Below are 14,810 nucleotides of genomic sequence, written 5' to 3'. Positions count from 1 at the left end.
CAGCCTGCTCACAAAGCTGCCTACCTACACCAGCCCTGCCCTGCTTAGCCTCGCCCTGCCTAGCCCCGCCCTGTCAGCCCTGCCCTGTCAGCCCTGCCTAGTCCTGTCCTGTCCAGTACAATCTTGGAGTCAGCCTGGCTCAGTGTAGCATTCTTTTTGCCACTGTCCAGCGTTCAATCTCTCTCTCTCTCTCTCTCTCTCTCTCTCTCTCTCTCTCTCTCTTCTTTCCTCTCCATCCCTCCCCACTGGGGGGTCTCTCTTCAGAGCCCAGGCTGGCCCCAAATTCAGGGCCGTCTTTCTTCAGCCTCTCTAGTGTGAGAAACAAGACCCCTTCATCCATAATAACAAATTCAATAGACTAGGAAAGTGAAACGGTGTCTATTTTACGATTCTGCAGAAATGGGTGTCAGTCTAGCAAAGAATGACTGGCCCACCTACTTGGTGCAAAGGCATGGCTTTTTAAAAGTCCCTGATTACAAGAAATTCCTGCCCTCCCCCATTCCCCTCTGCCTGGCTCTCCAGAGAGTTGCAAACTTGAAACTCATCTGGCACAGCCCCCTGCCCAAATTCCCCTTCCTATCACTTCAGGAGGCAAAGCCCTTTAAAAATGTATCCTTATTTGATGTGTCCTGGAGTCTGAGACACTGTCCTTTCCTGGCTTTTGGCTCAGCCATGCAGCAGACTGCCTGTAACTTTTCAACCCTACGACGAACGGAGGACACCTAGATAGGCAGGTGCCGGCTGACAGCCAGGGAAGATAGGTGCCCAGTGCCTTGCGCATTTCTGTAGTTTTCTGATGAGCAACCCAAAATCAAAGTGATGTATAATGATTTACTTCCCCAAAGGGCTCCAGGATCGCAGCTTGCAACCCCACGCTCGTTTGTTGAATTAATCTTGCTCACTTACGGACTAACTTGCTGTGCGGGTCAGTTTTCTGTGACTGCCAAAACTCAGAGAAAGTGAGCTGGATGAAGGAGAAAAGGCTTCAGCCTTGAGCCTGTGGCCATTTGGTCCATGTCCTGCTTCACTTCCTGTTGCTGAGATAAACACCAGGATCAAAAGCAACTTGGGGAAGGGAAGGATGCATTTCCTCTTTCAAGTTGCAGTCTATCATTGATGGAAGCCAACCAAGGCAGGAGCTTGGAGCAGAAACCATGGAGGAGTGCTGTGTACTGGCTTGCTCTCTCCGGCCTGCTCAGATACCTTTCTTAACACAACCCAGACCCATCTGCATAGGAATGGTGCTGCCCACAGTGGGCTGGGCCCTCCTACATCAATCATCAATCAGGACAGTTTCCCAGAGGCCAGTCTAATGGAAGCATGAGGTTCTCTCTTCCCTGGTTACTCTAGTTTGCTTCAAGTGACAATGAAGAGTAACCAGTCCCTTTGCTGTGAGACTGTGGTAGCACGGTGCCTGAGTGAGTGGTGGAGGATGTCGGGTCATCTCACAGTGGCCAGGAACAAAATGAGGGACAGAAAGGGGCCAGGGTCCCAATGGATGTTTCCAGCACTCACTAGCTCTGAGACTTGCTAGGTCTCAGGTGACTTACCTTTTAACGGTCTCCGGCTCCTTGAGTGCTACCTGAGGAGCATTACAAAGCTGTGGAAATGCAGTAAGATGATGTCAACAGAGAACTTATCACAGGGCCCACACGGAGAGGCCCTGTGTGTGGCAGCCGCCGGCTCCCTGTGGGATCACTGGACATTTTTGGATTCTTAACTTTCACACATCCTCCTTTGACCTCTGACCTTGGGCCTGTGTAGTTCCCTGCTGCTACAGATGAATTCAAGGCTCCCCATGAGGCTCCGTCATGCTACAGAGCTGATGGGATCCAGAGTTCCATCCCAGGGACCAGCCTCCAAGGGCTCCTGGACCCTTGTCTCCAGGGAGGGCAGGTGATCCTCAGAGTCCTGCGGCCATTGCCTGGTGGCTGTTCCATTGGCATCCGCCCCTTCGAGAAGAGAGAAGCTGCCATCCCTCCCGGGGCTGAGTAGAAACTATTTTTAGATTTCTGGCTTCATACCAACCCTGGAATTTCCTCCTCCCTCCTCTCTCAAGCAAGTCAACATAACCCCCCAGAGACTACACGCTATAGCGGGACCAGCCAAACCCCACATCACTGTTCTCAGGAGCAAAAATATTTATGTGATTCCCACCCAGAACACCAGCTTCTGCCCAGGCTCCTGGTGGCTGGAGCTAAGCATTAAATGACAAGCTGGACAGAATTGGTGTCTTCTGGGGGCTTTCCTGTTTCTAGCATGCACAGTTCTGCAGTCACACACTCTATCAACAAGTGAAGAGAAACGGGGTGGGGCGTGTTCACCAGATGTGTGCATGACCATCAAACAGGCACACTGTCATTCCCCATCAGAGGGATGACAAGGGCCAGTTCCTTCCCCAGGATAGGACTGTGGACCCAGAACCACGGCGCAGTTGTCATGCACCAGGGCCGTTTGCTCCTATTCCTGAAAGATAAAATGGCATGGAGCCAAGCAGCAAAGCCGGACTCCCTGGACTGTAGGATGGATAGGGACAACCTCAAGTGACTCCCTGGCTAGTGGCTGAGGCAGACTTAAAGAAAATATCCTTTTCAGAAGGAAGGCGGAGGCGTGGCGTTACAGGCGTGAGGAGAGAGCAAGGGTGGCTGCTCAGACTCCTGGCTCTGCACAGGGGATGCCGGCGGGATGCGGGCAGGCTGCGGGAGCAGACCAATCAAAGACCATCCAGGTGCCACCTGCCTCTCAGTGCTGTTATCCTGGTCCCTGATCCTTCCTGTTGGGTCTGAGGACCTCTGTCTCCGATCCAAAAACTGTTCTAGAAGCCAGGGATGGCAGACCCACCCTTGTGGTGCTGATACAGAGCTCCTTGTTCAGGTCCTGGAGAAAAATCACCACAAGAGCCTAGTAAAGGACCTTGGGAACGAACGGTAGCTTTTTTCCTGATGCCAAAGGCTAAGAAAAGATTTGTTTCCAGCTTGTGGGGGAGGGTCCGTTCTCAGACGAGCTCCTTTGAAACCCGCCTTCTCTGAGCAAACTGTTAGAGGCTTTTTGCTTCAACAGGGAGAAGCTGCCCTCTGCTGGCTACAGCTGGAAACACCACAGCTGGTAGGACAGTGTTCCGATTTTTAGTGTCCCCACCCCCACCCGGTCAGACCCCCCCCCCCAGCCCTGTTCCCTGCAAGTCTGTCTCTTAACTGTGTGAGTACCTGGTGAAAACTAATTGCGTGTGTTGGACAGAATTCCACCTCAGGAGAGAACAGTTAACTAAGAGAGGAAAGATATTCACTAAACAGCACTCACTGCCAAACCGTACAAAGTTTAGAACTATTTATTCTGAGAAATGATTGTCTTGGGGGTGGTTATTCTTCTCCCACTCAAAAGTGAGTGTTTAATACCAATTGAGAGCCCATAAGAGTGTGCATCCTGCTTGTGAGTGTGTTTGGTTGAGTCTTCAGATAAAAGTCTGCTCTTGGGCTAGAGAGATGGCTCAGAGATGAGGAGCATTTACTACTTTTTTCAGAGGATCCTGGTTCAGATCCCAGAGCCTACACAGAGGCTAACTATCATCTGTTTCTCTAGGATATAGGGTATCTGATGCCCTCTTCTGGTCTCAATGGGTACTGCATGCACCTGGCATACATACATGTAGGCAAACACTCATATGCACAAAATGAAAACAAATCTTTTTAAAAGTCTGCTCTTGCATTGTGCCTTGTAGCTGGCATAGCCACGAGTGATCTGAGGACCTGGAGCACACTGAATTATGCCTGGTGCCTCCTTCAATATTCAGATCAAGAGTCTTGATGTCTTGTTGTGTTGTGTTCATGTTAATTAGTTTGAGCCACAGAGGGTCTGAGGCCCAAGAGTAAAGTGTCATGCTGTCCCTGTAAAGTCACTCCAACACACAAAGCATCCTGACCTCTGAGGATAAGTCCCAATGATGTAGGGCAGTGGTTCTCAATCTGTGGGTCATGACCCCTTTGGGGATGAATGAACTATTCACAGGGGTCACATAACAGATATCCTGTATACAGATATTTACATTACGATTCATAACAGTAGCAAAGTGGCCATTTTGAAGTAGCAATAAAAGTAACTTTATGTTTGGGGGTCACCACAGCATGAGGAACTGTATCAAAGGGTTGCAGCCTTAGGAAGGTTGAGAACCACTGCTGTAGGAAGAGAAATCCTCTCATCACCCAGCCGTAGGTTACCAGAGCAGCCGTAAAGCTGTAGACTTTGGAGTCGGGCTTCTGTCCAGATCCCAGGTTTGTCTTTTGCTGACTTGACCGAAAGTCACTTCTTTAGCCTGCTGGAAGCCCGTTCCTCTTCTGTCAAATCAAAGAACTCCTGCAGACCTCACGTGATGTCCTCGGGAATCTGGTGCCAGCTTGCAGAGACAGTGGTCACCTTGGTGGGTGGAAACTGGACACTGTTTTCAGTGGCCAGCTACTGCCAATGTGTGGGTCAGAAATGTTAGTGGTAAAGTGGACTAGGTCTCTAGCCTGAAAATCCAGAGTCTTTCGTCTTTTTATGCCCTATGCTGCAAATGGTGACCATGAACCTGAGGTGTGCCTTGGAATGTCCCCCATGTAGACTGAATTGACTGCCTCTTCCTAAATCAGGAGTCTCCAAACTGTTCTATAGTTCTTTATCATCAAAAGCATGAATGTGTATACCTTCCACATACATATAGTTATTTGATATTACAGTTGGCCATCTGTATTCTCAGGTCCTCATCTTCAGACTCAATCAACCACAGTTAAAAATATGTGGGAAAGCTGGGCGGTGGTGGCACTCGGGAGGCAGAGGCAGGCGGATCTCTGTGAGTTCGAGACCAGCCTGGTCTACAGAGTGAGTTCCAGGACAGTCTCCAAAACAATACAGAGAACCCTATCTTGACAAACCAAAACCAAACAAACAAACAAAAAATTGCTTGAAATAGCCATGAAGTATATGTAAAGGCTTTAAAAGAAAGGGGGTGGGGCCAGGTGGTGGTGGCGCATGCCTTTAATCCCAGCACTTGGGAGGCAGAGGCAGGTGGATCTCTGTGAGTTCGAGGCCAGGCTGGACCGACAGCCTCCAAAATAATACAGAGAAACCCTGTCTTGTAAAAACCAAATAAATAAATAAATGTGGGAAAATGTGTCTGAAGGGACTAGAGAGATGGCTCAGAGGGCAAGAGTACTTGCAGTGGGCACCAGTCAGAGTTCTCCAGAAGAACGGACCTGATAGACTGAATCTCTATTATAATGGATGATTGTAACAGAGTCCACAAAAGCCCCAATAATGCGAAGTCAGGTATTTATTGGGGAATCACTCATGGGTAACAAAATAAGGTAGAGAATCGCTGAGGTCTTCTGCCCAGAGCACTGGAAGCTGCAATCCAATCCGTGGCCACCATCTACGAGAAGGAGCTGAGACAATTTTCTCCCAGTCCACATGTAGCACCTGAGGCCCAGCCCAGAAGGGGCAGATACCTCAAAGACTATTGGCTGAAATGAGTTCCCACAACAATTCCCCTTTTTGTCTAAATAAGAGGGTTCTAAATCTAATACAAAACTGTATACAGTAAGACTAGATATCAAATATTGCCCAGGAGAAAGAAATGTAAAAAACATACACAAAGTTAGAATTACAACCAACAAAAACATCATCACGCAAGAAACACACACTACATATCTGGGCTATAGGTAATTGGCAAATAATAGAGGTTGTCCCAACAGCTGTCCTATCCTGAGGAGTCTAAGTATTGTACCTAAAATGTGAGGATAGTAGCTGAGACTATCTAGTCTGGCTACAGGAACCCAATGGATGGAGAGAAAACTAGTCCAGTGGGACCAAGATAGACGGAGAAAGTCTCCTTCTGCACTATACAGAATAAAAAGGGACTTGTTAGAGTGACTTACAGACTGTGGCCCAGTTAGTCCAATGATGGCTGTCTCTTGTTGGGAAGGCCAAGAATCTGTAGCTGTTTGGAGCAGCAGGCTAGATGCCTCAGGCAGTCTTCAGTCTACCTTAGAATCCCAAGGAAGTCAGTCCTAACCCCAGCAAAGGGATGCCGCAGCGGCAAAACAGATGAACTTGCCAGCAAGAGCGAGGGCAAACGGCAAAGGACAAAAGCTTCTTTCTTCCTTCATTTTATGCAGGTTGTCATTGGGTGTGGCCCAGCTTTAGGGTGGGTCTTCCCGCCTCTAATGGGAAAATCCTGTGTATATGTCAATAAAGCACTGTTGGCCAATAGGGAAGCAAGATAGGTGGGACTAGGAGTCGAGGAGGACTCTGGGTAGGAGAAACACAGGGAGTCACGATGTAGCCCGCCAGAGAAGTAAGATGTCCTGAACTTTTCTCCAGTAAGAGAAATACTTAGATTAACAATTATGGGATAAATACTTAAGTCAGAGCTAGCCAGTAAGAAACAAGCAAGGCCAACAGTTTCATAATTAATACAGCATCTTGTGTGTTATTTGGGGACTACAATGCGGCAGAGCCCAGTCAACTAGTGGGGAAAAAACCAATGCCACTGGCAAGGAAAAGGCTTCTCTGTACACACCTCAAATGATCAGATCAAGACAATCCTTCACAGTCAGCTGCTTGGGTTTTAACACATTCCAGATGTGGTATGCTGACAAGATGAGCCTGTACAGACAGGAGCTGAGTTGGAGTCAGCAGTGCCTATGTCAAAAGCCTTGGAGGGCAGAGACCAGACTAGCTCCAGATGCAGTGAGAGACTCTGTCTCAAAGGAGTAATGTGAGTTTGTAGAGATGACGCTGGACATCTTCCTCTGTCCTCCACACCTGTGTTCACGGGTGCCCATGGACACAGGTATACACTGCCCCCAACTGGCGAGTAATGAACCTGCTGCATGGGTTTTGGCATTATTCTGTTGATGCAGTGTAACAATTTGCCTAGCATCTGTGGGCACACATGCCTTCTACTGTCAATCTGTGTATAAATGCCTCCCAACTCAAGATTTGTTTTCCTAAAACAATCTCAAGTAGAATGTGTACCTGTGTTTTCACATCAGTGAATCTGCTAAAGAGACCACGCCCCTTGAGGGTCTGAGAAGGAGCAAACCAACCAGACATTTTAACTCAGTTCTCCCCATCACTTCAGTTTGTACAGAAAAATCCACTGCAGGCGGAGGACACTCACCCTCCCACACACTCTGAAACAATGCTGTAGAAGGAACTGTTACATTGTATCATTTCAGGAACAATGACAAAGAAGAGAGCCTATACAGACACCGTGTGCTTTGTTCTACTGGCTTGTAAGATGGGTGGATTTAGAACCTGCAGATCCATCATCACCCTTTCAGCATATCCTGCATCCTAGTGGGAACAGTTCCTTCCCTGGGGTCCAAGTTTCTACGTCATGGACAGGTTGCCGTTCATTTGTTAATTACTTAAACACTTCCGGAGGTCTATGCTCTGCAGGGAAGGAAAGGGTAGGAAAAAGGAGGGCCAGTGAGCATCCCAGCCTTGGAGGGCTGGTGAACATCCCAGCCTGGTGACTTCAGGCACCAAGGGTGGACTTGGTGAAAAAAGATGAACATTTGGGGGAAGTTGGGCTGATTTCATCTGCCCTGGCCCAGGCTTGCCCGGGGTCATATTGTATGGTTTACGCAGCTCCTTCCAGCCCCAGTGACCAAGTGGAAAGAGTTTGGGGGAGAACCTGAAACAAACTCACAACAACAAACGTGTTCTTTTTAAATCAGGGCCTTTTGAATATAAGACAACTGAACATGTTGGATCATAATTTTTTGGAATAGCCAATAAAAACCTCTCAGCTAAGTCATTTGCATATAATTCATGGTCTCCACTCTTCCAATATTTCTTAAACATCTACAGCTAGAGGGTCTTGTGGATCTGCTCCTTATAATTCTTGAATACAGCCCATAGGCTCTGGGGCGTGATGCTTCCTGGATGTGTTTTTATTGTCCAGCCCATGGCCTTGCTTTGCTGCATAACTTATCAATAGCAAACTTCAGATAATGTGCCACACTTAGCCATATCTTTTACACAGCACAGCTTTCTGCCCAACCCGTGTTCATAAGTAGGACACTTCATTGCACTCATGAATACCTGTGGTGGAACAGCAGCTGGCAACACAGAACCGTTAGCACTCCCACACTGGCACATACAGGCACGCATACCCAGACCCAGAGCTCAGGGCAAAGTTGCTCCCAAAGTAGCTGGCTGCCAGCATTAAATTACAGCAAGCAGAAAACCACTTCTCCTGAGAAGTGGCTGGGAGTGGATATTTTGGGGAGTGACTCCTCCAAGCCAGGCTCTGCTGCCACCGCCTCACTGGAGGGAGAGGAGGCCAATACCAGCGTGGGTGAGTGGGGGGAGCAAGGGACCGGCTGTGTAGATTAAGGGTGACTGCATATCTGGGACCCAAGGTGAGTCCCTTTCTGCCTTCTGCCATGATTTCTTCTTCCATCAGTGGAGAAGGGATAATGGAGGTCTCAGCTAGGTGTTGATGTGCACTTGAAATGCCAGCACTTGGGTGGGGGTGGGGGAGACAGGAGGATCTTACACAAAGGCCAGCTTGGGCCATTCAGTAAGACCCTGCTGCAACCCCACCTACCACAAAGAAATAAACTGATGACAGACCACTCACTACCCTCAATGTTCTAGAGTTCTCGTAGGAAAGCACAGTCAAGTGATTTAGAATAGTGCCTGGCTTGTATTATACACTCAGTACATATCAGCTGGCTTTTCTCTCACTTTTATTTTGGAAACTGTGTCATACTAGGTAGCCTTGGCTGGCCTGGAATGTAGAACTCACTATGAAGACCAGGCTTGGCCTTGAACTCACAGACCTCTGCCCAAGCTGTGCTCACAGACTCATGGACTGGTCTCCATCCACCGTAGCCGATTTCCAATCTGTGCTTCTGGGTCCTCCTTTAAGTGGCTACCAACTGTGTCTTGTTGGGGCGCACATAGCATCTTACCCTGACCATGTGTCCTCAACCACTCGTCACCATGGAGGGAAGGCAAGGCAGAAATTTAAGGAACCTGGAGGCTTCTCTGCATGATGGATTATAATCTATAAACTCCACCTTTTCCTCCCTCAGTTGCTTTTGGTTGTGGTGTTTATCACAACAACAGAGACCAGGCTGAAGGGCTAAGGAGACAAGACAAGCAGAGGCAGCCCATGGTTCAGATCCTTCGTTTTTCTAGAAAAGAGCAATTAGTGAAGTTGAGTAGTCCAGGGGACTCTTGTTTTGATGCCTGCTTCTGATGTTGACATTTGTGTTGAGGTCATGCAAGGGACCACCCCATCTGTAGGAAAGAAATACATGTGAAAGAAGACAGAAGAAAAGTGAGTTCCTTGGCCAATCACAAGTCTCATCAATGCATAACAGCATTTTATTCAGAATTCGTAAGTCATAGAGCAGAAGGCCATTTGCCCAAATCATTTCAGTTTTACAGAGAAGGGAACTCAGGCCCAGAGACCCTTAGCGAAATCCCCAAGGTCACCCAGCTAGTGACCAAGAGAGCCAGATCTGCCGTGTCTGTTTTCTCTGACTTAAATAGAATTCAGAGAAGCCCATGGTACTTAGACTCCAGAGTGGCAACACCGAGGGAAACCGGGCAGGAATCCGAGGCAGGAACTGCAGCGGAGGCCACAGAGGAATCCTGCTCACCGGCTTGCTGTCTGCTTGGCTTGCTCAGCCTGATTTCTTACATAACCCAGGACCACCTGCCTAGGGGTGGCACCACCCACAGTGGGCCTAGCCCTCTTACACGAGTCAGCAACCAAGACAGTGCTCCACAGACGATTCTCATGGAGGCATTGGACGGTCTCTCTTTCCAAGTGTGTCAAGTTGGCAACCAAGATTAGCCATCACAGAGAGACTATCGATTTCAGAAGATCCTCCAAGAAGACAATGAAAACTCCTAGAGGCCTAGCCACGGACAAATGAAACCCGTGAAGCCAATGCCACCACCGTACTGGTTACCTGGGGGGTCATCTTTCTGCATTTAGTCTGATCACACACCTTTTCTCATTTCATAGGAACCATTCCAGTACTTCGCTTGGGTAAAAGAATGCAACACTGTGTCTAAAGGAAACCCTGATCTACCGACTCTGCCATTTTAACTCTACAACCCGTCAGAGGCTCCTCGTGAAACCGCTGGCTTTTCGTGAGGCATCCACTTAATATTCAGGTCTTTGGTTGCCTTGGTAATTGATGGGGAGCTTAAGACTCTTGTTTACTTTGCTCTCAGCAGCAGAGGGCTGAGTCGGTCGCTCGTTCCAGTTCACGGCCCACTCTATCATCGCTCCGCACAGCCCCAGCTCTCTCGTCCAGTCATTTACTCTTGCATGCCTTAGTTGTTTTTTAGTTTTTCTTTCTTCGATTATCTTTAGTTCTCCCTTCTCATAGACAACCATCCAAGTACATTCAGTGTATGTTATTATAGGCCATTCTCTGTCAAAAAATACTGTTTAATGGACCTATGAGTAATTGAACACAAAAGTCCCATGGATCTCCTTATTCTCTCTCTCTCTCTCTCTCTCCTCCCCCTCTTCCTTTCTCCTCTTTCCCTCCCCTCCTCCTCCCTTCTCTGCTTCTTTTCTTCCCTTTGCTTTTTCTTTTATTCTAGGCTGTCCTGGGGTAGGAAGCCAGAGTCCCAGGCAGGCAGAAACCATTCTACCCCTGAGATGTATGTGGTGGCTGTTCCTTCTGGCTCCTTGTGGGGGATGTCCCTGTTGGTGCCCACCCAGCCTCTATGACTGGACCCCTAGTGCCACAAACAGACCTGCAGCAAAGCCTCTTCATGCACGGTGCCTTGGGACACTCCAAGAGAATTGTTTAGAAATGCATGCCTAGGAGTGGCATTATTGGGTTCTGGAAGCCCAGGACATTTAGGTTGACAAAGTTCTGTTCTTCAAAATGGCTATGCTAGTCTACAGAGCAAGACCCACAGATTCCAATAGTCCCACATGCCAGCCACCACTTGGCAATATCCAGCTCCTTCACTTTTGCCTGCTGAACAGGTGCACACAGTACCAGTGTTACTTAATTGTATTTCTGCAAATCCTAGTAACTATGGCTGTCTCTCCTCATTTCCCTCCTGGGAGTTAACTGCCTGCTCATCTTTTGCTCCATTGAGAAGAGGGATGCTGTGGCCCTCTGGTTTTGTTTATTTGTAGGGTGCTGGGGATGGAACCCCAGGCTCGTGCATGTCCAGTTTCATCCAGTTAAGCTTCGCACTGACTTGTTGGGTTCTTGCTTGTTTAGTTACCCTCTCTAGTTAATTCTGACATTGCACGCGTCTCCCTCAGCCTGTGGACCACATGGCTTCTGGGGAAGACACTTTTCCCAGGATCACTTCAGGACCATGAACTCCGACCCCCTATGCTACACCTATGAAGCTTGGTGTCACATGGGATTCCCACCGTGGGGCCACCAAGATCCTCTCTGCAGACAGTCACATCCCCATTGCAAGTAGCCACTAGGAATCTGGGCGTTCCCCCCTTGGTGGTGGGTCTGAGGTGCTGGATTTAAGCCCAGCCCGGTTTCCACATAGCGCTCCCTGGGTTTGTTATCTTAATTCCAGCACAATACTGTCTTGCCCATTGTCAGCCTCTGCAGGGTTGTCTGCTCTCCCCGTGGCTGGCTCTGGCCACGTCTCAATGTCCATTTCCTCAAACACAAAGCCAATGACTCTGATAAATGTAGGTCTCTTTGATCTCTTTCTTTCTGCATTTTTACCTGTGCTGCAAGATTGCCAGAACTTTATTTTTTCATTTTCTCACGCTTGCTCCGTGCCCTCCCGGGGACAGCTCTCCACATTTCTTTTGCCCAGGGCTCCTAGGCCAGCGCTCTTGGGGTGTGGGAGATCCAATAAATACCACACTCTCCGAATTCGAGCTGCTGCCACAGACTGCTTACTTCACCACCAAACCTTTTAAAAATGCATTCCTTCCTCTGAGTCCCTCAAGCCACATCCGTGCCTGGGTTTAATCACTGTGAGCAGACTCAGATAACCTCCTTGGATCTTTGTTCTTCCTGCCTGCCTCTGCCCCAGGGAGAGCAGAGAGCTGAGGGAGAGTATGGCTGCTCTGGATGTCTGGGTTCAGAAAGACACTCAGTCCAGGCACAGGGCCCCCCTCACTACCTTCATTAATAACTGTCCCCTCCGTTTGCACAGTGAGCTCATCACCTCCTCTGGTTTGTCCAGAGAGTGTTTGAAATGAGTCTGCCTTCCTGGGATTTTCTTGGAAAACACCCAAATGTCTCTTTTGTCACTCCAGAATACATTTCCCTAAAGTGTGGCTCTCAGAGCCAAATATGTCTGGAGGAGGAATAGAACCAGAGTACTCTCCTCTCCCCTCTTTCCTGGGACTGCTGTAATAATTTGCCAAGCCCTTGTTAGTTTAAAACAATAGAAATTCATTCCCTTAAATTCTGGAGACCCAAATTCCAGAACAGGTATTATCAGAGTCTACACTTTTGGGTCTGGAGTGCCCCTTAAAGGCCCGTGTGCTGCACTTGGTCTCAATTTGGTGTTTGCAGGAAGTGCTGGGCCCTTTAAAGGGAGGGGCCTAATATCTAGAGACAAGCAAAGTGATGTCTACATGACACGAGAACCCTCAGAAATGAATTCCTAAGTCCCCAGCCAGAAAAATAAAAACAAACAAACAAAAATTGAACAACAGTGGTGTTGAGTACATTGTGGGAAATGTACTGGTGTAGGCCCTGTGGAAACCAGAATGGACATTTCTCACACAAAAAACTAAAAATAGAGCTGCCACATGGCTGGCATGGTGGCACAGACCGGTAATCTTAGGCTGGGCAGCCAGGAGTTCTTAGGACCTAATTTAAGGGAAGGTTTTCCAGACAGCCCCTTGAGCAGCCAAGGTCAGAGACAGAATCTTCTGCAGCTGCTCTTCTTAAGAGTCCAAGGCATCATGCTTTATGGTAACAGATTCTGAGCCCCGACAATTCAGAAAGTCCTGAGGTTTGGAGCTGGCTATTTGGGGAGAGGGGCGGTTTTCAATCTATCACCCCACCCCACCATATCCTAGAATTTTGTTAGTTTTCAGGTGGCCTCTCCATACTGTTAGATTCATGTTGAGCACACTGTCTTTTACAGACCCTACTTGATTTGCACGAGGGCCCCTGGTTGCTTGGTCCCTCACTATGGTATCTGATCCTGGATGATTGGCACACGTGGCTTCAGACCACCGTTCCAATTCTGTCCATAGCTTCTTAGATCCACCAACCACACATTTGTAGTTGTTACTAATGAGTCAAATCTGCACAAGTTTAAACCAGAAAGTTTAATTTTGTGAATGGTCAAGATGTCTCAGGCCTGAGAGCAGAGTGCTGTGGCATGTCACCGTTGTCTGTCAGGGTCCCAAGGGAACTTGTCCCTTCCCCTGTCATCTTGTCTGTCTCTCCTCATTGGCTGGCGTGTTTCCCTGGGTAGGACTAGGAATCAGTGACCCGGCACTCATCAGGCCTTATTTCCTAGGTCCCAAACCCTATTTAAGTTCCTTGCTTCGGAATCTGTCATGATAGAAGCTTAGTGAAACGGTTGACACCATAGGGAGCCAGGAGGGCGGGCCTTGAACTTGAGAGCACATCAGAATGCACAACTGAAAGGGCTTGCTGGAGGCTGCACAGTTTGATGGACATGGTGCGTAGTGAGAAACTCCAGTTTTCTCATGTTCCTGAGGTGACTGGCCTAGGAGCCCCGCATTGTGTCCTTGCTAAACAACGCTGCTGGAGACGCCGCTGCTTCAGCTGTTTTCTGAAAACAGCTGTTGTGTTGTTTTCTCTCAAATCATGTAGGTTTAGGGAATTTGTCCTCCATCTGTCTGTCCTTTCGGGGTTCCCTGGAGTGTGCATACCTCTTTTCTCCTAGAAGATTTCCAGAGAGCATCATTTACCCACACGAGGTGTGACTGCCTTCCCTGCACTTCCTGGCCCATCTCAGCTGGGGGATGGAGGAGGCCTGCACCACTGCACGGGTCCTTCTTGGGGATGGTAGGGGACAGTCCCTATGTTGCCAAGTGCTGATGAGGAGGCAGTTTCTCAGGCAGGAGACCTGCTGTGCACGTTAGCTTCTTCACGCTTTCTGCTATTTCCAAGGTGGAGGACCCCAGTCCCAGAGAGACAGATCTCATCTTATCCGATTTAATCTATAAGCAAGGTGTCTGTCAATGGCTGCCCAGGTAGCCCCAAGGGTAGAGGATTTGCTTTGTGTGCCCAGGGTTATGGGTTCAACTCCCAGCACTTGAAATCCACCCATTTCCTCCGCAGGCAAGTGATGGACGTTCATTTTCCCAGACTCTGTCTTTCGATGTGGTGCTTAGAAACATCTGCTCCACCTTCTGGAAGATTCCAGTGGGCAGCCTGGTTATCCAAAGCTTTAGAGGAAGGAAGTACCTGTCTCAGGGGCTGCCTGATAGGCGAAAGTCTCAAGTATTTCTCACAGCTGCATATTTTATTAAGAAAATAAAACCCCAGCCTGGCCTATACTAGGTCTGAATGGCTGTCACCCCAAATTAATGTTACAATCTGAAGTCATAGCGTTAGTCACCAACTTGACACTTCCTCGCTTGGAAACTTGCCTCCTCCATCGGATTGGCCCACGGACATGTCTGTGAGGGAATTTTCTTGATTGTTGATTGATGTAGGGGGGTCCAGCCCACTGTGAGCAGGCAGAGCCATGCCTGGGTAGGTGAGCATGGTCTGTGTAAGAAAGCAGAGGAGCAGGCCAGTCAGCAGTGTTCCTCTGTGGCCTCTACTTCAGTTCCCGCCTCAGCGCCCCTCAGTGATGGACTG

This window comes from Mesocricetus auratus, unplaced genomic scaffold (genome assembly GCF_017639785.1).
Source record: "Mesocricetus auratus isolate SY011 unplaced genomic scaffold, BCM_Maur_2.0 Super-Scaffold_100008, whole genome shotgun sequence".
NCBI classification, from domain to species: domain Eukaryota; kingdom Metazoa; phylum Chordata; class Mammalia; order Rodentia; family Cricetidae; genus Mesocricetus; species Mesocricetus auratus.
The sequence above is the reverse complement of the archived record's forward strand: the minus strand, read 5'-3'. Positions refer to the sequence as shown.